Consider the following 27,540-nt stretch of genomic DNA (forward strand, 5'->3'; position numbering starts at 1 on the left):
ACAGAGGAATTTGGATGTATGTGGGACACGAACTTGAAGAAGGTGACTGTAAGTCAGATCACGGAGGGTCTGGGATGATAATCAAGGTGGTTTGGACTTGATCCTGTAGACAAAGGGAAGATCTTGAAGACGTCTAAGCAGTGAAATGACATACACAAATCTGCCTTTTAGAAACATCTCTCTAGTGGCAGTGTGGTGGATAAAGAGAGCAAATTAGAGGCAGGTGAGACAGAGGGCAGGGGCCAGTTAGGGGACTATTAGAGCAGCCCCGGAAAAAGATGACCAGGATGTCACTCGAGGCATTAGCAGTAAGGAAGACGGGAAGGCAGAGGGAATTAGGAGGGAGAGACATCGGGGCTTAGAAGTCAGGACAATGTGGGAGTTGAGAGGGAGGGAGAGGAACCCCGGACAATTCCCATGTTTCTGACTCGCAGAATCTCCATGCCACCTAGATGCCTTTACTTCTCCTCTTTTACCTCAGGTTCAATTATTTTCATAGGGCATTTATTGAGTGCCTTCTCTGAGCCAAAATCTGTGTTGATGCTGTGGATAGAAAGATGAGTTAGACAGAATGTTTTCCCTAGTTAAGGAGACAGACACATATGTAGACAATTTCAACACAATGTAATAAATGTTATCATAAAGACATGCACGAGAATCACTCTCTAGTGTAATTATTTATTTATACTCTCTGCTGCCTTTCCTCTTCATCTTTAGGTCCTCAGGGTCAGGGACATGGCCATGGCCTCTCACGTCACAGGGATTAATTAAGCACTGAATTTGATTGGGTCCTTTGACCAGTTCTGTTATGATCGGGACTGGTTCCCCAAGAGATCACAGGGCTCATACCTACCAGAGAATGAATAGTATACCTTAACCCCAAGACTGCATGTACTCTTGGCCTGTCACAGTTCATCTGAGCATGTCTATAAAAATGCCCAGTGACACACAGCAAAGAAAGCAGGAGTAGACCCTACTCGACTTGGGAAGCCCTCCTTGCTTTTAGAATATTGTTTTCAGGATACTGTTGGTCCTCTGTATCCACAGATGCAGAACCTGCCGATATGGGTGCTGGCTGTACTGTGCCATGTTATATAAGGGACTTGAGCATCCTCGAATTGTTGTATCTACGTGGATCCAATCCCCGGCGGATGGGAATAAGTTTCCAGAGTCTTTTCAGAGAGCAAGTTCCACCCACGCAGAGGCAGCACCTTCCTTCTGCCCTCACTCCCCAAAAACGCACGGTAAATCTCGATTTGGTGGAAACTTTATTCAAATCTTCATGCAGTTTACTCTTCCCTCTCTAGCCTAGCCCAAACTAATGGAGTCCGATTTTGCTTTATAAATGTGTTCCTCAGTATTAGCTTCATAATATGTACTTAGTTCTAGTAATTTCTGCAGATCTTTATTTGAGAGGAAAAAAATTCGTGCTATTTATAGTCTCCCTCTTCCCCACCAAGCATCATCTAGTTTTAGTTATTGTAGAAACTTCTGCTTTGGTTAGCCCAAAACCAAGTTGTCCAAACTTTGACGTAACGTTCGTGCACCAAACTCTGGTTTACGCAATTCACAGAAACACAAGGTGTTTCCTTTCTTCCCCAATAGATGAAATGGAATTCAGTGGTTCATTCTCACTTTTGACTATTAGATTCAATAAAGAGAGTCTGGTTCTTAAGTCCTTGACTGAGACAGCTTTGGAAATAGGCAAATATGCAATCATATAAGTTAAGTCATTGTTCCAGTTACTAAAGCTACAGAACTCGTTGTTGAAAAGTTTGTTGTTTACAAGAACCATATTTTTTTATACTCACAGATTCTGTAGGTCAGGAATTAGGATAGGGAACAGTGAAGATAGTTTGGGGGGCAGGAGGGAAGACTCAAAGGCTGGGGCTGACCCGACATCCGGGAGCTGAGATTATCTGAAGGCAAGTTCATTTATGCATCTGGTGCTGAGCTGGGATGACTCTGAAAACCAAGGCTGCTGACCAAAGTGCCTCCCTGGCCTCACCATGTAGCTTAACTTCCATGTAGCATGGCGCCTTAGGGTAAGTGGACATCCTACATGAAAGTGGTCCAGCAGACAAGGCAGAAAAGGCATGGCCTATTACAACGTTGCCTGGGAAGTCACATACTGTCTCTTCCACTGTACTCTGTTGGTAGAAACAGTCCAAACCCTGCCCAGATTCAAGAGCAGGAGAATTAGATTTCACATCTTGATGGGAAGAGGCGAGGTCATACTGAGGAAGAGCACTACGATAGGAGAAACCTTTGGAAATTGCAACCTGACACAGCTATGACACTTTTATATAACTGAAATACAACTTTCTGCACCACTGCAATTTAACACTAAAAGGTATGATGTTCAAATTTTCAGAATCCTTATGCAGCTGAAGGTACTGGGCTTCTGGAGAGGACAGTGTGCTTTCTAATTATCTTGGGAAAAAAGTGGTTTACTAATAGTAAATAGTTCCAGATAGCTTCAAATGCTGCTTTGGGGCAGAAATCAAGGATGGAAGACGTATCCTTTCAGAATTGGTAGAGCTCCTGCCTCAAGAAGTCTGATCTATCAGACTGTTGTAAAGGCCTTATTTTTTAAATACGTGCTGATGCATTTTACTGCTTTAGTAATTTGATATTTTTCTTTGTTTGCTTGTTTTGTAGCCATTCCAACATGTTGCCTCATGGGAACAGAGTGCAAATGCCACCCAAGTAAGGACACAACAGAGGAGCAGTTCCTGTCCTACAGGAAGATGGAAACCCTTCCGGTGAGATGGAGGAATAACAGAGAGGAAGCGGAGGGCAATGACTGGTCGGTCAGCTGCGGGTGTCCCCAGCCTTGGGGCTGAATCTGCCGGGATGTGTTGTTAGAAATAACCAGAGAGTTTGGGGGAAGTCCAGAGAAGAGAGGCTTTCCCTTACATTACAGAAGCCCAGGAAATGTCAAGCCTCCTAGAGGATTCCTAAATTCAGAGGAAGATGGTGCCACATGGGAGGTAGCTGAGAATGACTGAGGATGGCATCCACCCAGGGGAGCCTGCGGGGTGCCCACAGCCTCAGTCACACCCACAGTTCATAGACCCGCTATTTCCAGGACCGCCATGGGGGACGCGAAAATGCTAAGAGACTCCAGGGCCTGGGGAAGACCTGGGATGGCACTTGGAGACCACAGATGAAAGGAACTCCAGGCTTCAGCCACAGCCGGGTCCACGATGTCCAAAGGGGTGACCTCTCAGTAATCCAGCATAGGTTACCCAGTGAGCACCAGGGAATCGTTTGCAGAGACATCACAAGTAGGCATCAGATAGAGCAAAATGAGACTTGGCTACATACCATCCCTCACAACGACCTCCACCATCCCCGCTTTCAAATCATCTGTCTCCTCAAGAGAAAGACAGGCGAAGGGCTGGGAGTGGGGGGACAGGGAGGCCAGAACTGACTGAACTCAACTTCTGCTACGGTCTGAAGGCTGGTGTCCCCCTAAAATTCACATGTGGAGACCTAACACCCAAGACGACGGATTAGGAGGCGGGGCCTTTGGGAGATGATTACAGTGTGAGGGCAGAACCCTCATGCATGGAATCAGTGCCCTAATAAAAGTAGCCTGAGAAAGCTCCCCACTTCCTGCAATATGTGAGAACACAGTGAACCGGGAAGACAGCCATGCGGGTGCCTGGATCCTGGCCTTCCCACAGTCGAGAACTGTGAGCGATAAATATATGTTGTTTATAAATTATCCATTCTGCGGTATTTTGTTTCAGCAGACCAAACAAAGTAGGATAACTTCCCTGAATAGATATTAATCCAGGACAGACTGAGTATATCTTAAAGACACTGTTTATACCAAAAGGTGTTGAAATAGTTTGAAAGGACAAATGTAATTTCTTTATCCCTCCACCAAGCAGAAGCTGGGGTGGAGCAAGAGAGGGGAGACAAGAACAGGGTGAGATCAGCTTTAAAACAGAGAGCATTCCTTGTTATGTACTCTGGATTGTAGTGGCTACTTGTGATCATGCTGCAAGTAGTGCGTGTAAATGATCTGTTCGTATAACCCTTTCCCTCCTAGACTGTGAGCTCGCTGAGGGCAGGAATCTTCCTCGGGCATCTTTCTTCCTCCAGTCCTGGCACAAAGGAGATGCTCTACAATTTCCTAAAGAATAAAAGACCCCATAGAGATACCAATCAACAGAGAGGACCTCAGGTGAAGGTTACTCACGGTGTGTGTTACTAGTGGGTAAACAGGCCAGGTTTAGATAAACAGCAAAAGTCCCAAAGTTTGAAAACTCATTTCCCAGTCCTCTTCCTGCCTTGCTGTGTGACTTCACCTTGAGTTATGCAACAGTTATATAATGGAGATCCCCAGCAGAGCACCGCACTTGAAGCTAATTCTGTTTTGTTCAAATGAAACCCAGATTCCAGGTACATAATGATGGCACCCCAGGGCTATTATCAGTGTATATTGTGGCTCTGGTGTTGGTAATGAGCATGTTCAAGTACATTCCATTCCTCTCTCTGTTTTAATCTCAACAGCACTCTGGTTACAAAGCAGTGAGCCTGGCCTTATCTCTTCCTCTTCTGTCTGCTTTGGTTCTTTTCAGCAGATTCTTGGGTCAAGGGTGAGATTCCATTCCTGGCTCTCGGCTGTAAGTCACCTGGAACGAATCCTTCTTTGCTTTTCCTGTCCTCAATTGTGCTTTCAAAAAAGGCAGGCTTTGGGACTATTCCATGTTCTGTCCTAGAAAATTTCTTTTCACTCAAGTCTGTAAAAGGAATGTTCCAAACGTGATAACTATATTCCTTTTGGTCACACCCCACCCAGCCATATGTTGTTGTTTTTTCAGCACACTTAGATTTTTTTGCAGGATGGCAATATGTTGTTTTTTTGGGTTGCCGCTTGTTTTGGAGTGCTTTTTTTTAGTCCTGTGGTCATGAGAAACACGCCACAGTTCTGGGATCAGCCCCCTTGACCAGAACCCACAATTCTTGGGAGTTGGCTAATGTCTGACTAAGGAGTGTGAAGGCAGGGGAAGGTATGTCTTTTTCTTGTCCTGGTAGGTCTCCAGATATGGAAAAATGGAAGGCAACCATCATTTTGATTCCTAAAAGTACAAATGGTCTCCAACTCCGCCCACTCCCAAGACACCGATGAAGTATTTCTGTGTTTTTGTTATGTGTCTGAGTTCATGTTCATGCACTCATATGTCTGTATTTGTAGAGAGAAGCTTTCTTTCTCATTTCACTATTTCAATTATTTTTTCTGTGTTATTTCTGTTCTGAAGTATGCCCTAAAGTAGGGCTTATATTTTTCTCCTCCGTGCCTCTTACTTCTAGCTACCTGGAGAAATCATAATAGTAGCACCATTTATTGAAACATTAGCTCTGCATGGTCTCCAAATCTCACACCCCTTGTGAGAAAGGAGGGCTCAGAGTTCAATCACTTGCCCAGTCACAGCGCCACCAAGTGGCAGAGCAGGGAAAACACAGGTCTCGCCGACTCCGGGTGTGGCATTCGGTTTACCTGCTGGACTGTCTCTCTCTCTCCATCCCCTGCCCTTAGCTCTGCTCAGGGAAACTAAATATCTCATTTAGCAGCAGCTCACAGTAAAGCCTATCCTGATCCCCATCCACATGTGACCTCTGCCCTTTGAACCCTGGTTCAGGAATATCGTCCATTTATAATCAGACCGCCACTTGGGATATTTACATTTTTGTGTTGCCGTCGAGGAATGTGGCCTGTCGTATCAGAAACACACGATGTTGCGAACATCAAGCCTTCAGCCACTGCAGCGCCCTGACTGTGCACCCTGAGGGGATTCAGGATGGAGAAAAGCAGGATTCTGGCCCTAGATAGTTAAGGTGCAGATCAAAGGAATGGTTTCAATGAGCCCAGACCCTTGCATCTTCCCATACAGAGCAAAGTGCTAAATTCATTAACTTGAGAAGTCTGGTTTTCTTTAATTAACAGTCATCTTTTGATGTTCTGACTACCTGGATTTTATTTCTGTTTTTTGCAAAAACTTCTGTATAGCCTTGCGGCTCCCTTAGCTCTGCAGAGCGCTCCCTCAGAGCCGTCTGAGAGGCTGCCTCCCAGGCTTAAGTCCTCAGCAAGTCCACCAAATACAACATGATTCTCAACTTTTAGGTTGTGGATTTTTTTCCGTCGACAGTCTTAATTTCCACCACTTATGTAGCTCTCTTAACTTCCACAGTTACACTGATAAGCATTTTAAGTGCAGGGGCTTTGGTCTTGCTCATGGCTTTATCCTGCTAAGAGGGCATTATGTGGGTTTCAGAGTCAGACAACCTGAATCTGAATCCAGAGCAATTTACTTTTAGATTCTCCTCATATGTAAATATGTAACAAGGCCAATCTACAGAGCTATAGGGAGGATCAAGCAAAATAACTGCCTATAGATTGGGAGGTATACATTAGTCCCTTCAAATCCCCCATTTCTGAGGAAATTCAAGTGGTTCTCCAGGACTTTCTAGGACTGTGGATCTTTATCAATGCACTGCCTCTCCGATGTATTTGTTCCCCGGCGTGAATCTTGGAGCAGCACCCCATGCCCGGGTGTCCTGGCATCTGACCTGTTACACAGATATTGAAATTCCACATGGGTAGACTTCGTTCTGGCTGGAATACTCAAGAAAGGGAAGAAACACTTTTTGCTGGAAGTTGCTAGTTGTAAATTTAGCTTATCACTATCATTTCCTGAGCACCTTCTTCATGCCAAGACCTACCTAAGTAATTATTCCAACTATTTAGTTAACCATTAACCAAAAATTGTAACAATTGTTACAGTAATTACAATATGTTTTGAGTTTTATCTATGCAGGTTCTAAGCAGCTTTTTTGTGAATTGCTTTAATCCTTCAACAACTCTGTGAAGAGGGCACTATTATTATCCCCACTTTGAAGATGAGAAAACTGAGTCTTCGGGACTTTAAACAATTTACAGAAGTTTGAACGCTAACCTTGAGATGGAGTGGGAATTTGAACACAGGTAGTCTGACATGTCCGCCATACAATACTGAGCCTTTTTAGTATTCATGGTCAAGTTGGATTCTTACTACAAGTCTTGGAGGGAGGTGAGATTAGTAATATTTTGAGATGAGGAAAGAGGCTGGGAGAGGTTAAGGGCTTGTCCAAATTCACTTGCCTTGGACATAAAAATGCAGGGCTTTGAGCCAAGCCCATGAGACTGGTCCGACTCCAGTCTGGTGCCTTTTCCTCTCTACCATGACTTGGATTCTTCTCCACGGGGTAAAATGGAGGGATGGGAGGGCAGAAGGAAGGACTCATTTCATTATTCCCCAATCAAGAAATTAATGTCTCTTTCCAGACCCGTATTAGAGATGGCAGAAACTCATTTATTTTCACTTTGGTTTCACTGCCAGCTTTAAATTTCTGTGTAAAATCCTGAGGAGAAGATTTTGAACATCACAGACATACCGGTACACACACACCACTTTGACTAAGTCTTAATTTTGGCTTATAGTATCCATACTCCACATCATAAAAACATGTTTCATTTTCCTCTCTTGGAGGAACCTGTGAGTCTGGTGCTGTGGATGAGGTACAGTACCACCCCACGTTGCACTTGCTGTCTCAACTGGGTGTGACAGTGGCCCTGTGGTTCCCAGACCAACTTCCTAATTATATCACAGGATCTCAGGCAGTTAAACTGTGATTGTCTACTCTGCTGATACATTTTGTTTTCCCTTGCTAAAAAACAAAAGACAGAGAGAGAGAGAGAGAGAGAGAGAGAGAGAGAGAGAGAGAGAGAGAGAACTTCTCAAATCATTATTTACCTTGTATTCAGAGATGCTATTTTGATATGCCCAGGCTGCCATCGATGCTCTGGTTTGGAGGCGGCCGGGGCAGGGCCCGAGGAGCTCCACCTGACTGGCCACCGCCTGCACAGGAAGCAAAGCCCTGGCCATGAACAGCACACGTCCTGTGACATAGAAACTTCAAAGTGCACGGATGGCCTTTTATGTTGGCTCCAGGACAATCCCAGACTTTTATTCCCCTATTCCTTTGTTCATGATGTTTTCATGGATAAAACTATCTTTTCCTCCCCATTTTTAATTGTACCTTTTGTAGTCTCACTCACCCTTCAGGGATCAGTGGAATACACAGTGATAGGCAGAAAAATAAAGCAGGGAAGCAAAATAGATTTGGGGGTGGGGAGAGGAGAGTATTGAATTTTAATTAGAGTGGTGCACCAAACTGGGAAAGGGCTATATAAGGAAAAGCCGGAAGAAAGCCAGGTCGCTGGCAGTAAGGATAAGTGGAGGGTGAATATTTCAGGCCAAGATGAGGCAGATGTCCCAAGGGAACCCAGGAAGCAGCATCAGGCCAGGTGAGGTGCTTAGAGTTGGGGCGGAATTGAGAGAACTGCAGGAGTTGAGGTGAGAGGAGAGGATGGGGCCAGATCCTGCAGACCACCGTTAAGAATTTGACTTTCCCCCAGAGTGAGATGGGAGTTACAGTACTTTCATAGTATTGGTAGAGGGTTAGTTATTTAGTAGTTAACAGCTTTGCCAGTAACCAGCATCGACAGTCCCCTCTTTGTTACGGTTTGAGAAGTGTTCATTTGCTACTGTGTTCAAGGTATCTCTCCATTGGTCCTTTGACAATGAGGAGATGAGACTCCTTTGAGCCAAAGACTTGGGTACCAGTCTTATCTGCATCCCTACGGTTTGGGTGTCCTGGGGTATGTCACTTATTCTACTGTTGCTCAGTTTCATCATCTTCAAGATGAGGGTGATGATAGCTCTAATTCATCTAATGGGGCATGTAGGAAGAATGACATAATGTTCCTGAAAATGCTTTGAAATACAAAGTACTACAAAAATATCGTATTACTTTTATTTAGGGGCAGAAAGGTCTCCAGAGAAATGAAAATGCTATCCACAATTGTCAAGACAGGCAGATAAAACTTGGTTTATCAGATGGCATAGATATTTATCTAGCTGGGTCCTTAAGGAATACCACCAGGGCGCTGAGCTTTGGTGCAGTACAGTGAGTAACGATTCCAGAATACAAGCTCTGTTCAGAAGAACATCACAGGAGGTATATTAGTTTCCTAGGGCTGCTGTAACAAATTACCACTAACGGGGGGCGCAGGGGAAGGATGGCTTTAAATAACTGAATTGTATTGCCTGACAGTTCTGAAAGTCAGAAGTCAAAAATCAAGGTGTCCTCAAAGTCATGCTATCTCCAAAGGCGCTAGAGGAGAAGTCCCCCTTGCCTCTTCCCTGTCTGGGTGACTTCAAGCATTACTTCTAATCTCTTGCCTGTCTTTACATGATCTTCTCCTCTTTTCCTTGTGTATCTTTTATAAGGACACTTGTCAATGGATTTAGGGCCCTCCCACCACCCCCATAATCCTGGAGTTCCTTGACTGAATTACATTACACAGACTCTTTTTCTAAATAAGGCCGTATGCACAATTTCTAGTGATTCGAATGTGAATGTATTATTCTGGAGGGCCACCATTCGACCCACTACTGGGGGGTTCCTGGCAGTAAAAGACAGCTTGAGGACAAGAGCCACTCGCAATAGAAAAGCTATGCAAAATAACTGGGCTCAAATTGGTATTTGGCTATAACATGTTCAGAATTGAAGAGTCAGTTCTAAAAGGGTCTTCCTTCTAGGAAACTCAAGCTCTCTCTCTCTCCCTCTCTCCTCAAATGAAAAAAATTAATAAGCTACTCTACCTCATCTAATCCTCTGGTTTAGAGTTGCTGTTGAGATCAGTTTCTCCATACCAAAACCGTACAATTGTGGATGTTAGGGCTCGAAAGGACCACTGAAATGATCTAAGTCAACTTGGTCCTTTTTTTAACCCTAGTGATTTTTTCAAAGTCACACAGCAAGCAATGAGCCAGACCCTGGAATCTAGGTTCTGGCACTTGGGCATGTGCCTTCTTCATGACATGCTTTGCTGTTGGCAATTCTTCCTCCTGTCCTTGCCCCCTCCTCCGCTAGGTGGAGGAGACTGGGTTCACAGCATAACCCTCTACAAAGGAATGGTCCCCTCCATCCTTCTCTCATCTCTAATGCTTAACTCTTTTCTATGCTTGATGTAGGTCAGGAAGTTGAAAAGTCAGGGAACCATTTTTCCCTACCTCTTTGTAAATTTTATTTGGGATGTGGTTTCTGTTTTCTTCTACCTCAGCTAAGATTTCCATGTTCACATCCTGTTATACATTCTATCATAGATGTGTATAAAGGATGTTATGGGAACACACCAGAGGCAAAGCGAACTCAGCCTCGTTGGGTTCAGGGGAAGCTGGAGGTGACCAGGAATTCACTATCTAAGTGAAGTCCTAAACGCTGAGGAGGAGTTCTCTACGTGCCTGGGGACACTGGTGGACGCTGCGGGGAGGGAGAGGAGAGAGAGGAGAGGAAGGCATTTCAGGCAGATGGAAAGACATTTGCAAAGACCTGGACTGAGGGAGTAAACTGTGCCTTCTTGGAACTGGCACTGAAGTTCAGTACAGCCAAAGTGTGGAGAGGTGCAGTTATATGTGTGCCTGGAATGGGGACAAGAAGAAGGAATTGTGCTGAAAGATGAGGAAAGAGACGGAGGCAGGGGAAAGCTCCTAAGGGACCATGCATGTCAGGCTAAGAAATCTGAGTTTATCCTGCAGGCAACGGGAAGCTTTTTTTGTCAGGATCAGACTTACATTCCAGTAAAAATGTCTCTGGCATATGTAATAAGGGGATTAGAGATGAAAAACTGATGAAAAGAGAAAGGCTGTTTACTAGCTTAAGTATGGAAACAGCAACAAGGAATTGATTGTCAGGCACTGTACTAAGTGCCTTGATTGTCTTGTGTAATCCTCATAAGAACCTTATAAGTGCTAATACTACGTCCATTTTACGCACGAGAAAGCTGAGGCACAAATAATCACGATCCTGTGGCTGTCGTGTGGAAAATGGATTAGGGAGTCAGCAAAGTGGATGAAAGCAGATCGGTTAGGAGGATTTTTCAAAAGTCCAGGCAAGAGGTGATGGCAGCCTGGACCGGAGATAGGAGCCTGAAGATGAAGAGCAGTGAACACACCTTCGAGATTGTAGAAGCAAAGCCAATAGGATTTGCTGATGGACTACATTTGTGGACATGAAAGAATCAAGGATTATTCCTAGGGCGTTGGTTTAAACGGATGGAATGTGGTGCATTCTGAAGTTGTAAATAGTTGTGTAGAACAAAATGGGAGCTTGGCTTTCGAAATCGTGTTCTGTAGAGTCTAAACTTGGTCTTACCGACGCATGCTATTTATTCTGTGCACAAAAAAAAAGTACCGTTCTTTTACATCCATTTTCTGCTTTGTGTTTAATAGAGGCACACATAACTGAATCCTTGTGGGGGAGGTCTCTATCTCTGTCTGTCTCTGTCTTTCTTTGTGATTATCTGTCTCTCCCTCTGGTTCCAGCCTGCAATGCATATGAGGTAAACGAACTATGGGTAACATGAACAGTAGTAGCAACAAACTTCCACTTATGGAGACAGAGCCTCTGAATATAACCAGGGCTCCCTGGGACCTGGGTGGCCCCCAGAGGACTTACTCTATATTCAGTTGGAAGAAGGGGGTTTTCGAGGACATGCCTTTGACTTAACAGACATTGATTGGGCTCCTGGTCTCTGTGCCAGCCACTGAGGGAGCTGTCCCACTCTCAGGCAGCAAGTCCATCGCAAGCCAAACTCAGCCCGCTGGTGACAGTCGGGGCCTGGCAACTGCAAGCACTCAGCCAGGTGTGGCTCTCTCCAGCTGCTCCTTGCATCCCCCAGTTCACTCCTATCTCCAGCCACCGCCCCGTTCACTGTTGTCATGTAGTGACCTAGTTATCATTATATAAAAGGGAAATAAGTATAAGTGAAAGAATAAAGTGACCCTCTGCTTCTCCCTCCCGAGACATGTGAAAAAGGACCTTAGCTAAGAATTTCATTTAGTCCGTATGAGGGGTAACCTTTAAGCTCTATATTTGGGTCATTGTGTAGCAAAGGAAGTGGATATTAAGAAGTTCAACTATGGGACCCTTGAACTTATCTGAGTTCTGGATACTTACATCTAACCACCTATTTTATACTTCCACTAGCCTATGAACAGGCATCTCAAACTTAACAACCTAACAGAAGCCTGGAATTCCCCCCAATCCCACTGCCATGCCACTGGGGCCACAGTCAACAGAAAGGATTGTGTTGAGGATTTCCAGACAATGACCAGCAGCAAAATAGATGGGGATCCAAGGCCAAGCTGGGAGTGATGAAGAGGAATCTACGCTTGTGAGGACGGGTACCGAGAGGCCCACGTAAGAGGGACAAGGCTGCAGCCACCAGGATCCCACTGCGTATTGAAGGATGTAGAATATTGAGGATGGAGCGAGGGGGAAGCAGACCCTGGGCCACACTGGGCCCTCCTGTTCAGGTTGGACCTTTCAATCTCAACTTTCCTTCTCACGCTCTGCTTGAATTTGCAAATATTTGTTCAAATGTGTCTTCAGCAGGACCAGTTACATGGTTTGTGAGGTCCAGGGCAAAATGAACATGGGGGGCACCTTATTTAAAAATCATTAAGAACTTCAAGATGGCGACAGCAAGTATTAAACCAAGTTCAGGACCCTTCTAAGCGGGTGCCTTGTGACTGCCCAGGGCACACACCCGTGAAGCCCACCCTTCTCTGGGTTTAGAGCGCCAGCTCTGTGCAGCCAAATGCCACTCACCCTCCCTCTTCATGTCAGCTGCTTTTCTGAGACCCCTTCACTATTCTGTTTCTTAGAGTTGTGACTATCTTAGTGATATAAAAATTTCATTTATATTCAGCTTTCTATTGTTTTTGTCTTGAAGACTGAGAATGGATTTAGATAAATTTTAAGTAGTTATATTCCTGCTGACATGAAACACGAGGAGTTGTCTCCAGCCATACCCTGGACATGGCGATACCAATGAGGCAGCATGGCGGACTTTTCACCCGACCTAGTGTCAAGGTAACCCACAGCGGTCTGTGTGCAGGCTGCTTCTCGAATCCACATTAAGGTCACAGGGCTTGTTCCAAGAGCACTTTCTTTACTCCTTTATTTATGGTCACTTTAACATGACCATGCTTGTTGACTAAGTCACTGCATGGGGATAAACAGAACTCCAATCACAGTCTTAAAGGTTCAGAGAGAACGATCCCTTAGAAATAGTCACACACTGAGGTCCTCCTTAAAAATGCTCTGCTTTAGAACCCAGGGAATATCTGAGGCCTTCATCACAGAATGTTCCAGAAATTGCAAAAGATCCACAGATAAACACGTACTCTCTCTCTCTCTCTACCATTCAAAGCTTCTTGAGATAGGGGCTCTTACCATCTCATTCATAGACTAAAAAAAATCAATCTTCTTAAAGACATACAGTTTTCCTGCATGCAACACTTTTGGGGAGAAGATTTCCCTTCGGCCTTGCCCTTTTTGACAACTAACATGCATGCCAGACTTTCCTTTAGTCATAGCAAGGCCACTCTGTCACTGGACATGAGGTCATTTCCCCCATCTCTCTCCTCCTTATGTATGTTCTAATCTACCCCTGAGCATTAAGGCAACATGACATAAGAATCTATTTTCTAAATTTGCATAAAATGAGAACTTCACAGATGGGCAGCACATGCTTCTCATAAGTCCAGTGTGAAAATGGCTCGATAGCACTTGTCGCTACACACATTCTTTCCACATTTCTGGCACACGTACATCTTAAACAAACAGGAATTGCGACAAGCAAAACAGATGGGCAACAAAAAAAAAAGTTTCCAAGGCATGCATCCCAAAATTCTTCCTTGAACATGGTACTGTATCACTTGTCACAATAAATCTGAAAGTAGTTTGGGTATTAACAGACAGTCTTTGCTGGAGGGGAAAGCTCAAGATATTCATTTCCATAACTCAGGAAGAAACACTGGGAACACCTTTGCCTCCCCTAATTATGGGGAGACAGGCTCCAAACCACCCTCTGTATACTGATGGCTTGCTAAGAGTGCAGGAAGCTTCCTTTGGTGTCCTCTGCTTTTGTCACTACACAGAAATAAAAGTGGTATAACTAGAGGGCAGGAGCGGACCAAAGCATATTTCATGTTCCTCACATTGTCAAACATATTTCTTGGGCTTCCCTGGTGGCGCAGTGGTTGAGAATCTGCCTGTTAATGCAGGGGACACGGGTTCGAGCCCTGGTCTGGGAGGATCCCACATGCCGTGGAGCAACTAGGCCCGTGAGCCACAACTACTGAGCCTGCGTGTCTGGAGCCCGTGCTCCGCAACAAGAGAGGCCGCGATAGTGAGAGGCCCATGTACCACGACGAAGAGTGGCCCCCGCTGGCCACAACTAGAGAAAGCCCTCGCACAGAAACGAAGACCCAACACAGCCAAAAAAAAATTAACTAATTAATTAAAAAACAAAACCAAAAACATATTTCTTGATTTATCTGAAGCTCTGCTCTTCCAGGTAGCTTCTACCCAAACTCAGGCACCTCGCCCCAGAAGAAAGAGACAGAGGATGCGGGCAGTGTTTGCAACATGTGCAGCTAACTCCATTTTTTCTCAAGAGTTACAGGCATCAGGCGAGCTCTAACCAAATTTCTAAATTCCTGAAAGTACTTGGAAGGAAACTGAAAGAAGATTTGATGAGAAGTTATGGAACCAGGGCTTGGGTCCTACCTTTATCACAGGTTACCTGAGTGGACTTAGCAAACTCTTTACCCTCCCTGGGCTTCTGTTGTCACCTGTCTAGTTGGTCCATCACATGGTCCCCTTCCCCACTGCTATCCTGGCAACTTGCCCCTTAAACCCTAGGACTTGGGGGACTTTGGAGCCCATGTCTGTTCACAGTCACTACCACCGTTCCGGGTGCCGACTGCTCTGGGTGCCAGGTCAACAGAGGTGCCTAGCACTTGTGCTGGGCTCAGAGCTCCCACGTGTTTGCTCCACACCTCGGCCAGTCCTCTCCCAGAATCACGCCTCCGCCTCCCCAAGCCCCGCACAGCTGAAGGCAGCCCGCAGAGCCTAGAGACCACCACAGTCATAGTCTCAGCCCATTTTCCAGATCTAGGAGTTTTAACTTGTGAGGGGCACCAGAATTTCAATCTAAGTCTCCCCTTTTTCAGGACAACCATTATTCTTCTGCCTCGAAAACCACAGGCAATGATGCTCGTTGTTTACCTCTCTGAGCAGAGGAAGTGATAACCCAAGCCACAGCTCTCCAGGAAGCCTGATTTGTTTGACTTGGAGGCTTCTTACAGAGAGTTTATCACAATGAAGTCATAATATTTTCACCTCTAGAAGCTGAAATTGCTAACAACCTTCTAAAAGGTAATTTTTCTAAAAGTTTTTTTTTTAATTTGCTATGCATACTATGTTTAAAAGTTAAACAGATAAAAAATAACTTAAAGTTCCCCAATTAATCATAGCTAACATTTATTGGTGTTGGCATATATGATGTATCAGACACTGCACCAAGTCCTTTACGTTAATTAACTCATTTAATCCTCTTAACAACCTATGAAATAGGTAGGTATCAATACAATTATCAGCATCCCCATTTTACAGATGGGAATATTGAAGCATGGAAGGCTTAAGGAATTGCCCTTGGTCACACAGCTAGCAAGTGGGAGATCCATTTTCAATCCTGGGTAGCCTGGTTTAAGAATTAATATTCCAGCTGGGTTTTGCTGTCATTGTGGTTTTGTTTTTGTTGTTAGTTTTATTGTCCTTTTGCATGTTTTCTGACATGAAAAAATTTTCAAAGATTGAAACCGGTTTATATTTGATCTAATCATTTATCTTCCAACACAGTTATGGTATTCTATGATGAAAATCGATGTTGAATTGAAGCCTCTGGAATTCAACAAGATTCTTGGTCATCATAGTAAGATGTTCTCTGTCTTCTACTTACTAATGAAATGAATTGTTTTTAAAAAATGTTTTTAAAAAATCTATAATAAGAATTAAAAGCAAAGGGAATTTCTAAATAACTTTTGTACAATGTTTATGTATGTGCAATATATCATATATTTTGATTAAAAATTTCCCTTTTGCAGTGCAATTTTGTTGTGCTAATGCCAACTGAGTTTGTATTGCTGGTGAGGGTGGACAGTGATACAGAAACACATCAGATACATTTGGGGGCAAAGGAAATCAGTTTAGACAGACAACTTGTCATGGACAACCCCCGTGGTGGGCAGTCTACCAACGGATTGTCGTAGCTCACCAGGGAAATAATTAAATATCCTGAAGACGTTTTCCCCAAACCTGCATTTCTAAAGCCTTCATCCCAATTAAAGCATTCAGATTTATGGTATTTTCAATACTAAGTCATTTGTTTGATTCCTTAGATTAACTTTCTAAATTCCAAATTCACCTCAAAAACTGCGTGAGAGAAAATGTCAGTGTGACATCATGGTTGGCCACAGGGGACAAATTCCAACAATTCAGAACGCTATGGTGGAATCTTTCCTTCCTGTTTGCAGGAAAAGGCAAAGCTCAGGGAGCCAAATCCCTCATCCAGATAATTAGCGACTATCCAATCTGTTAATTGAGGATGCGTGTGCCAAACCTTCTTGGCAAAACCTCAGGCAAACAGTTGTAGGTGGTCAGTCAGTCAGTGGGAGCTGTGGAGTGCCAGTGTGCTCGGCCCTACATTAAGAACTTTGCATTAAAGACAGTTCACATGTGCTCTTTGACCTGGAAGAATAAATGTGCTCAATTGGGAGGAAATTGGCTGTTCTTAGTCCTAAATTTGGTAATGCTAAGAACAAAATGATTTCATTAACCTTAGCTCTTTTTATGATTGTCAATGAAAAAAAATGACTCCCTTCTCTCTTTTCACTGTAACTTGGAGGACATTTTCAAGAATCAGGTGCTGCTGTGTCTAAACACAGATAAATAAGCACAGGTGGAAAGCTAATGGGAACAGGACAGAGTCAAGGAAGGGACAATGGTACCATTCACAGTGGAGATTTTTCAGAAGACTCCTCTAGGTTTCCGGAGTATTTCTACAGCTTTATATGTAATCACCTGGTCTCTTCCTACCGACTATACACAGCCATCACACAACTGATGTGGACATCTCCAACTAGAAAGGTACCTTAGAGGAGAAAGACAGTGACCTAGGGAAAGAAGTAAGCCTGCGTGAGGAAAACTAAATGCCACCAGAATTGTCTGGCACACAAAGTATGGACCCAAGTCAGTTTACAGAATAATTATCAAACTTTTGGTATTCCAATAAAAACGTAGCTATGTCTTGGCCAAAACAGAAACCTTCTTTTACTGTTTGGAGAGTGATCTTGCTCCCAGGAACAAAATGTGCATTGTTTGATTTGAAATGTGTTTCTAAGCGTCGGAGACTGACTTGCTCAAATCATTATGGATTTGAACTCATAATGGAAAAGAGAGCATATAATGGAAAATGTGAAGGCAAGTTCAAGGTTAAAAGTGACCTGAACTAGAAGTCTTGCCTGCCAATTGTGAAAAAAGCAATTATGTAACTGTGTACATTGGACAAAGACCCATGATGAAGAAATATGCATGGGAGCCTTTCAAAATCAAGGTCAGCCTTAGTGAGTTCCAACTTGGTAGTAAAACCATGTTTGTCACACATGTGAAAAGTGAGTAAGACGCAGCCACAACTTATGTGCATGTGCATACCTCAACTGTAACACATTTGAAGGGTTTGTAGTGTGTTGTTAACTACTTTACAGTTTAAAAAAAATAGTACTTGACATTTGGAAGTGAAATGATATGTGCAAAACATTAGTCAGATGGTGCTTCTTGGTTTGTGAATGAACTGTATGTAGTCTGAACAAATTCGATCCAAAGTTTAGCGCCATCAACTTTTCAGTCGGGGCCCACAAACAATACACTCCCAAAGCTTCTGATATTTTAACTCTATCAACCACCCAAATCAGTAAAATTGCTGATAGCACATTGGGAACAGGAGGCAGCTTACGAAAAGAGAGAAAGAAAATAATCTCTCGAGAAGGAAATGACAATCTATATTGCAAGGATTAGACTTGCTAGAATACAAGCCCCAGATCCCCATGGGTCCTCTGCCTGGTTCACTGTGGTACTTCCAGCACACAGTAGGTGCACCCTAAATGCTCACAGGCTCTGGAGGCAGAATACCTTGCCTTCTCAAATACCCACTGCAGCACTTACCAGCTGTCAGACCTGGCTGAGTTACTAACCTCTTATGCTTTTCTTTTCACATCAGCATCCCCCTCGTCGGGTGGCTGGAAGGAAGGAACACGATTCCCTTTAGTGCTTAGCAAGTTGTGAGCCTCCAAGAAGTGGTTGATTTTGTGATTGGGTAATAATTTGGATTTGTGTGGGTCCCTTGTTTGAAAGAACTCCAGCTCTTTCACATATACAATCTTCCTACCAGGGAAAAAATTGGGAGTTTTATTTCATCTTCACAGCATAGAGTTAAGGACATACTCTTTTTTTTTTTTTTGCTTTAAGAAACGGCCAATTTGGGGTCCAGGAAATGGAGTCTGGTTGCAGTTCTTTTTGAACATCAACACTTTGAAAACCCAAAGACTACAATGACACTGTGAAATGATACAATAATATCGTTAATGTCATCCATCTAAAATAATGATGGTATCTCAACCCTTAAGGTATACCTCACAACTCATTTTAAGCAGCAAATCATCACGTATGGCTTTTCCTGGCAAAACAGTGAGTTACAAAGTGTGGCCCGTTCAGCCCATTCCCTCCTGCTCTCTCTGTTTTTATTTTGTTCTAAAATAGTATTGTGTGCTTTTTTTGGTCCAAAAACATTGTCACAGTACTGAATAAGTATAGAGTGAATAAATTAATAAACATGTTCTACCTCAGCAATCTGTTTTCCTAACTTCTTTTAAAATTGCATTCAAAGATAATTACAGGGCATCTTCTAAGTCTAAATCTCTACCCCAGATATCGCATACAGTGTGACATGGTACCAGCACTGCCCTTGATCTGGCTCTTCTCACATCAGTCTTCAAATGGGCCTGAAATCTGAAGGGCCCTTCTGTCTCCAGAGACAGGTTGGCATGTGGACAAGCAAACCTAAACCGACACCCAATGGGCATCCCAGCATCTGTGAGCACGCTCTATGGTTATTGATGTCCACTACCATCCTATGGCAATCCATGAGAACACCAAGTGATGTCAGCACAAAACAAATTCCTTCACAAATTGGGCAGAATGTCCTTTAGTGCTATGTGTGAAACGCTGACTATATAGGTTTATTTGTATGTTATACATGGTGAGTCATTAATGCTAACAAACTCTTGAACTAGTTCCCCAACTCATAAATGGGTATACTTTTAAGCAATTTTTAATGGATTTCTATTGTTCTAAAGAAAGTTTTATTCATTTTCTAAGGCTGCCTTAGCAAAGTACCACATACCAGGCAGCTTAAAACAACAGACATTAATTATCTCACAGGTCTGGAGGCTAGAAGTCCAAAATCAAGGTGTCAGCAGGGCTGCTCTCCCTCTGAAACCTGTAGGGGAGTCCTTCCTCGCCTCTTCCTAGCTTTGGGGGAATCTCCTGGCAATCTTTGTTGTTCCTTGGCTTGCAGCCTTACAATTCTACTCTCTTCCTTCGCGGTCACATGGCCATCTTCTTATAAGAACACCAGTCATACAGGGGTAGAAGACACCAGTGATACTGGAGTAGGTGGTCCCTTAATTCTGTATGACCTCATCTTAAATAATTACATCTGCAATGACCCCCTTTCCAAATAATCAAGTCACATTCTGAAGGACTGGGGTTGGGATATCAACATATCTTTTTATGGTGGAGACAATTCAACCTGTAACAAAAGTAAACCTTGAAATAGCCCTTCATGTGTTGCCAAGTCTAATAGAAACTGTAGAATGCCTTTAGCTCTACAAGCTGTTTGGCTATTTGGTCAAAGGGTTTTAATGTCTCTGGATATTTCTTAAAGTATGAATTTTCCACAATAATTGTCAATATCTCCAATCTAGAATTAGGTGTGGATCAGAGTAGAAAATATCTCTAAGCAGTAGAAAATAACTTTGGGGTTCTCACATCTCCCAGAAAAAGTTATTTATGAAACTGTTGACTACAATGCTATGTTGAGCCATATGTTTTTTGGGTTTTTTTTTAATTTGAATCACAATTTTTATGGACTGCCTGACAGGGCTATCTTTTGACATGATCTAGAAAGAAAACCCTGGGTGCTGATGAGGAGGAAATTTTTAGTTTAGTCCTTTCAAGTCTATAGTTAGAACTGAATATTTTATTTTTAGACAATTTATTAATTTGGGTTTTGATTTGTATTCAGCCAGGGATCTTTTGTGGTGTGTTTCTTGCAAATACAAATACTACAATGAAGATTTATCACTGAGAAGGAGTTAAAACACTAAGCAACTGAACAAGTGGGAAAGAAGCTTAAGAAAGACATTTTTGTGAATCAAAAGACGATTGTTTTTAATTTTGAAAGAAAAGCACCAGATTATTGTTTTCTTCTTGGGATCAAAAGAGGAGTGGATCAGAAAGTTCACTGTGTGCTTATTTAATGTGCTTTCTTATTGAACATTTCCATGTAAAGAAGGCTGCAAGTCTGAAAAAAAAAATCAGCAAAACATGTGCGATTGACTATTCCCTGCCTGACACTTAGTGGTAACTTGGAAGAACTGCAGCTTTTGACCTGTGGGAGGGAGCTCCATGGGAAACCACAGGGAGGAAAAACATGGCTTTGGAGTTTATTGTTCTTTGCATTCACATGAACCTGAATGGATCACCAAGAACTGACCCTAGAAAGTTGAAAGGCAGGTTGTGGTAACAGAGCCTAGAAAATGTCTGATTCCCTGTCATGCATCACAGAGAGATTGAAAAGTAGAAGACAAAAAAATGTGCTTTCATATTTGCTCTTTTAATATCACTTCACTTTTCTCATCTGATTATTTTATGAAGAAAATAATGAAAATCAACATAGAGCTTTGCAAAGAAAAGAAAAAAGTCAGGGCAAGAACTTAAAAAAACAAACAACAACAAAAACTAGATGGGATTGTAAATGGGTATCACCTTTCTGAAGGCCTATTTAGCAATCTGTATGACATTTTTTTTTAAGAATCTTTTTTTTAAGAATCTTGCTATGGACTGAACTTGTGTGTTCCTCCCTCCCCGCCCCCTGCCTCCGCATCAAATTCACAGGTTGAAACCTAATCCCCAGTGTCATGATACTTGGAGGTGAGGGCTTTGGGAAGTGATTAGGTTTGAGGATGGAGCCCCCAAATGGGATTAGTGCCCTTATAAGAAGAGGCCAGAGAGCTAACTCGCTCTCTTTGCCCTGTGTGAAGATACAGCGAGAAGTCGGCAGCCTGTAGCCTGGAAGAGAGCTCTCACCAGGACTCTGATCTTAGACTTCCAACCTCCAGAACTGTAAGAAATAAATTTCTGTAGTTTATAAGCCACCCAGTCTGTGGTACTTTGTTATAGCCACCTGAGCTGGCTAAAATACTGCTCACTTCCAAATTCCACTTCTATAAATTTATCCTGATGAAATTTATCTATTTAAATATTTAAGGATTTGTATATAAAGATGTTGATGACCTCATTACTTTTTAGCAAAAATTGAGAAAAAACCAAATATGTCCAATAATAGAAATAAAAATGAGGCAAATTTCTTTATCATGAATACTATTGAAATAATTTTGTGTAAGGATACTTAATGACATAAGAAAATGTTCATATACTTTTAACAAAAATATTGGTTACAAAAATAATCAAAATTTTGTAAGAAAACATATGTAACATATTATAATATACATATAATATGTCAAATTACATGTATGTAATATATGTGTAACACAGGAAAAAAAACTAAAATGATCTAAATCAAAATTTTAACGATGGTTATTTCTAAGGAGTAAGATTATGAACTAAATTGCCATAATGAACAGAAATTCTTTTATAAATAGGAAAAAATGCCCATAAAAGATATTTTCTGAAAACCACAGAACTTTAAAGCAGAAGAATCACTACCAAAGAGTAGTAACAATTGGATGGAAAACTAGTTATTAAAACACGAAACTACAAACTCATAGGGGTCCTGAGTTCAATGTGAAAAGAGGAAATACAGCTGATTCCCAATTACCTAGGTTTGGAGGGCCAGTGAAGAAAGTGAAATCATGCGGACATTTATGATAAAACTGACTTATATTTCAACTAGATGGATTATTTAAGCTATTTTTCCCATTTGGTCTTTAATTGGGACTCCTAACAGGTGACCTGGGGGTCCCATCTCTCTGTGACCTGGGACAAGTTTTTTAGGTATTCTGAAGTTTACTAACCAAATGTGAAATATAGGAAACAATCTTAATCACTCTGACTACCTGACAGGGTTATGATGAGGACCAGATAAGCTAGTAAGTGTGAAAAATGCGTTATAAACTTCAAATTACGATCCAAATGGAAGGTGACCATGTGACCTTTTAATTTTCACTGTCTGACCTTAGTGCAGGTGATCACAGTAGGAAAATCAAGGGGCCTGCTGGTATTATTGACACACTCACTGTACACACATGCCTACATCAGAGCAGCTAAGAACACCACATTGAAGCAGATTATTTACATGAGCTCTCCCTTCTATTTTCTCAGGGTAGGCTGAGAAGGCTAAGAAATGAGTGATTTTGATCCTCAATCTAGACCAAAGTCTTAGGTCGTCTGTGCAGGGCTTGTCAATCAATTCTGCCACCCTCACCCTCCCCCACCTCCAGGCCTGGGAAAGCCAAGATTCACTGACAGAGAGATGAGAGGACTTATTTGGAGAGAGCTATGGAAGTGCTGGGCTTCCTCCCGAACTAAGCCAGCTGTGTGTGTGCTGAGCATCGCTCCCCCAGTGAGGATTCTGGAGAGCTGACCCTAGAGCTACCTTTAGTGAGTCCTAACAGTGCTGGCGTACTCTCAAACACAAAATTGATTGAATTATTCGTTGGACCTTGTATTATTTTTTAGCGATTTTTTTTTAAAGATTACAACATGAATTCTTAACTTGTTACAGACTACTTTCAATTAATACTTTTACCAGTCCCTCCAAAACAATACAAATACCTTGCAACACTTTAACTTTATTTACCCCTCTCTCCCTTTTGCCTTATTTTTGTCATATATTATATCTTGATATCTATCTACCTACCTGTCTATTCTGAATGCCACAAGATATTGTTTGAAATAGGGCATATTTACTTATATTTATCTACATGTTTACATTTTCTAAGGTTCTTCATTACTTCCTGCACATCTATGTTTCTCATGTTTTTTCAGATGTTCCTCCCACCTGAAAAAAATTGTTTAAATATTTTAGTATGGGTCTACTGGCAACCAATTTTCCCAGTATTTGTTTCTCTGAAAATGTCTTTACTTTACTCTTGTTTATTAAGGATTTTTCGCTTCATATAGATATTCCACTGTCTTGTACCTTCTGCCATTTCTATAAGAAAAGGCAGCTGTAAGTTTTATTCTTACTCCTCTGAAAATAATGTTTTAGTTTCTGGCTGCTTTTAAGATTTTCGGTCTTTAATTTTCAGTCGTTTGACTCTGATGTAATTAGGTGTGGTTTTCTCTGTGTGTCTTCAAATAGTACTTCTAGACAATTTTTTTTCGTTTGCTGCTGGGATTCCAATTACATGCATGTTAACCTTTTTCACAATATCCCATATGTATTTTATGCTCTTTACTGTATTTTCCATCCTTCTCTTCCTAATAACCTGATTTCCAGTTTTCTAATCCTCAATTCTACTCTAATTTTCCAATTAAACCCATTTATTGGATTCTTAGTTTCAGTTGTTGTATATTTTCATTCTAGAATTTCCATTTGGTTTTATAGGTTTCAAGTCTTTTGTAATTCTCCATCTTTGGTTCTATTTTCTTGATCGTGTTAATCAAAGTTACTTTAAGGTTCCTCTATGATAAGTCTAATATTTGAATCATCCATGGGGCTAGTTCCTTGTTTTTTCTTTCAATATGGGGTCACTTGGTCCTGTTATTTTGTTAACATGACAAATAATTTTGTATTAAATGCCACACATTCCATATGAAAAATTATGCAGGTGCTGAATGATGTACTCTTCCAAAGAGGGTTACATTTTCTTTGGCAGGTATAGAGAGCGCGGGCAGATATTTGATCTTGACAAGGATTATTTTTTGGCTTTGTTGGTGGCTAGTCTGTTTCAGTTCTCCCTTATTCCTTGACATGAGGTCTCTCCTGGAAATCTAGTGTATTTGTCAAAGCCAACCCACCAGGGCAGGAATTGGACATCAACCCCTGTCTCTCAGGCATGACATGGCTATTGAAATAGTTATTCAGCAATTTAGGTTTTCAGTTTCTGTTTTCTGCTGAGTTGCTTGGAGTCTTCCTCTACCTAGCTCAAGGGGAAATTGTGAACAAATTCTTTAGCTCAATTCTTTGTGGTTTTCTCCCCTCAAAGATTTGCTCCCCCAGTCTTATCTGCTTTAGAATTTCAGATCTCTGTTGTTTGGCCCAAAGGAACTACTGCTTTCTGCTGAGACCTGATCGCCCTGTGCTGAAACTGGAAAATGCTTTCAGGGAAAAAAAAAAACCCTAGAGTGAATGTCCCATGGGGCAGAAATGACACAGTGCTGAGAGAAGGGCATTGAGGCTGGGAAGAGAATAAAAATGTGCCAAATTGCGGGGGGGGGGGCAAACGAATGCACCCTCTTCACTAAAAAAAAGATGACTTAGAAGACAAGGGGATATATCCAAATATGTAAAGACATTTTTCTGGATGTACCAGAAGCAATGCTAAACCAAAAACAAACCAAGGCTACGCCGAGCAGCTCAATGTGGCATCTAATCCATATGGGGTTGAGTCAGCTGGTTTCAGAGAAGAGAAATAAAAACCTTACTCCTAAAGCAAGACTAAGAGCAGAGATTTCCAAAACCCAAAAGAATGGTGACCTGCAGAAAGCTAAAAAGGAGAGAACTTTTGTTTTCTACACCTTCCACAAGTGTCACCTGGAGGTAGTGACGCCTTTCACTGTAAGATTTAGCAGTCATCCTCCAAACAATCCTGTGAGATTGAAGTAGATATACTAGGAATGAGGTTTGGAAAGATTCTGCTGTGTTGTATAAGATCCATTGTACCTACACTTTCGTTCATTCATTCATTCATTCGACAAACATGTACTGAGTTCCCGCTACGTGTCAGTACTAGGTGCTAAGGATAAAGTTATAAAGACATAGCACCTGTCCTCACAAAACTTACTATATAGTTGGGAATCACAGGGTCCTTATGTTACAGATTTTCTCTCAATCCTGGCCACCTGGCTCCTAGTTTACCCACTGGGATTTCTGTCTCTTTCCCTGATAAATGTATCAGTCCCCTCCTTGGGACCAGAGTCTGACCTTGAGAAATTGTCCTGCTTTTCTCCCACACCCCTCTGCTAGCAGGCTGATGATAACAACAGCAAAGCTTATATTGCACATGCTCTGTGCCAAGCATTGTTATAAGTGCTTCATGCATATAAACTTATTAGGTTGTCACTACCACCTTGGGAAGTAGTCACCTTATTATCTCCAATTTACAAAAGAAGAATATTGTTGCTTACTGGAGTTCTCTTTCAAATCGCATGTAGTGCCTGGAACCGCATGGATATTCTTCTTAGGAATGTTCCCACTTTCTAGAAATGCTTCTTACTTTGTCCTACCCATGACATCATACTCCCTTCCACCCTGTAATGTGGATTGCTGGCCACCTACTACAGTTGAGTCATTATCTCGAAACATGGGTGTACCTCACTGATCCACTGGGGAAACATTCCAGAATTTCCATAGCGATGCCTTCTGAGTTATGAGACATGTGTTGATTTGGGAACCTTTTCATGACCTACGTCTCCAGGTTTTCCAGGAATAGAGTCATCGATCCCAAAGGAAAACAACTCTACTCCTATCTTATGCAACTGCAGAAGTTCAGACTCCTTCCTGAAATAGTTTTAAGAATTCCTAGGGACTGGTGTCTCCAATCCTAGTTGTCAGTGATCACCACGTGCTCTGGACCATTGCTAGGTTTTCTTTCCCGATCTCTTCTTCCCACTTGCACATTGAATCATACATTCAGATCACAAACATTTAATAAAACTTTACTCAGTATTTGGAGACAAGGCAAGGGAAATTGAAGCACAAGACAGCAAAGCCTTTGTGTCCAGAGAGAAACTGCTTCAGGCAGAGTCATAGATACTTGCAATAGGAAGCTGTAGGCCTGGATAAAAACATGAGCACCAATGGAATAGCGGTGGGTGCCCTGCAGTATCTGCCACACCAGGCATTAAGAATGCCTTGCCTTTATTTTACTGATGAGGGTCTCACAGGACATGGCATGTACCCCAGGTCACATAGCAGGCAATTGGCAGAGTCAGAAGTTGAATTCAGATCTACCTCTAAAGTTCATTATCTTTTTTATTTTGTCATGCCTCCTTCCCCACTCAAACAGAATATGTGCAGGGAATAAATTCCTTGTTGTAGTTGATTTGAACAGAAGGAAACCTAGGAGAGGAGGTGGTTGATGGCAGCACAGAGGCAAGAATATCACTGTCTGAGCTCCAGAACAGGAAGGAGGAAAAGAAAGAGCATTCTTCACATGAGTGTAGCTGGCATCAAATTCTGCAGGTTGGTTGAATAAATGAACAAATGAATAATGGTTACTGGAGGGGGCTTCCCGGGTGGTGCAGTGCTTGAGAATCTGCCTGCTAGTGCAGGGGACACGGGTTCGAGCCCTGGTCTGGGAGGATCCCACGTGCCGCAGAGCAACTAGGCCCGTGAGCCACAACTGCTGAGCCTGCGCGTCTGGAGCCTGTGCTCCGCAACAAGAGAGGTCGCGATAGTGAGAGGCCCGCGCATCTCAATGAAGAGTGGCCCCCGGTTGCCACAACTAGAGAAAGCCCTCACACAGAAATGAAGACTCAACGCAGCAAAAATAAATAAATTAAGAACATTTCGTAAAATCTTAAAAAATAATAATAATGGTTACTGGATAGTTGGATAAATAAATAACAATTTAAATAGCATTCAGGTGGATCAGACAAAAATAACATTTATCAATTAATTCCTTAGGCAGGAACAGCTGAAGAAATCAAGTGCATCACTGGGTCTTCACATCAACTGGCATCAAGAATCAGGGTCTACACACTTTTTAAACTTTTTATTTAAAATTTTAAACATGGAAGTAAAAATGGAATGATAGAGTTAATCTCCATAAAGCCATCATCTACACTGAAGAATGATGAACGTTTTTCCAGATTTGCATCTTTTTATCTGGTGAAGTAGTTTAAAGCAAATCTCAAACATGATCTATAAGTACTCTTATAAACGTCTCTGAAAACAGCGTTCTTATAGAAACACAGTATTATTACTATAATAAAAATAATAATTCCTTAATATCACCTAACACTAAACCATATTCCAATTCCTCTGACTGTCCTACAACGGTCTTTTTCCAGCTAGTTCGTTTGAATCAATATCAAAAAAAGGTC

Source organism: Mesoplodon bidens (assembly GCF_964165515.1).
Source record: "Mesoplodon bidens genome assembly, chromosome: 16".
Taxonomy (NCBI): domain Eukaryota; kingdom Metazoa; phylum Chordata; class Mammalia; order Artiodactyla; family Ziphiidae; genus Mesoplodon; species Mesoplodon bidens.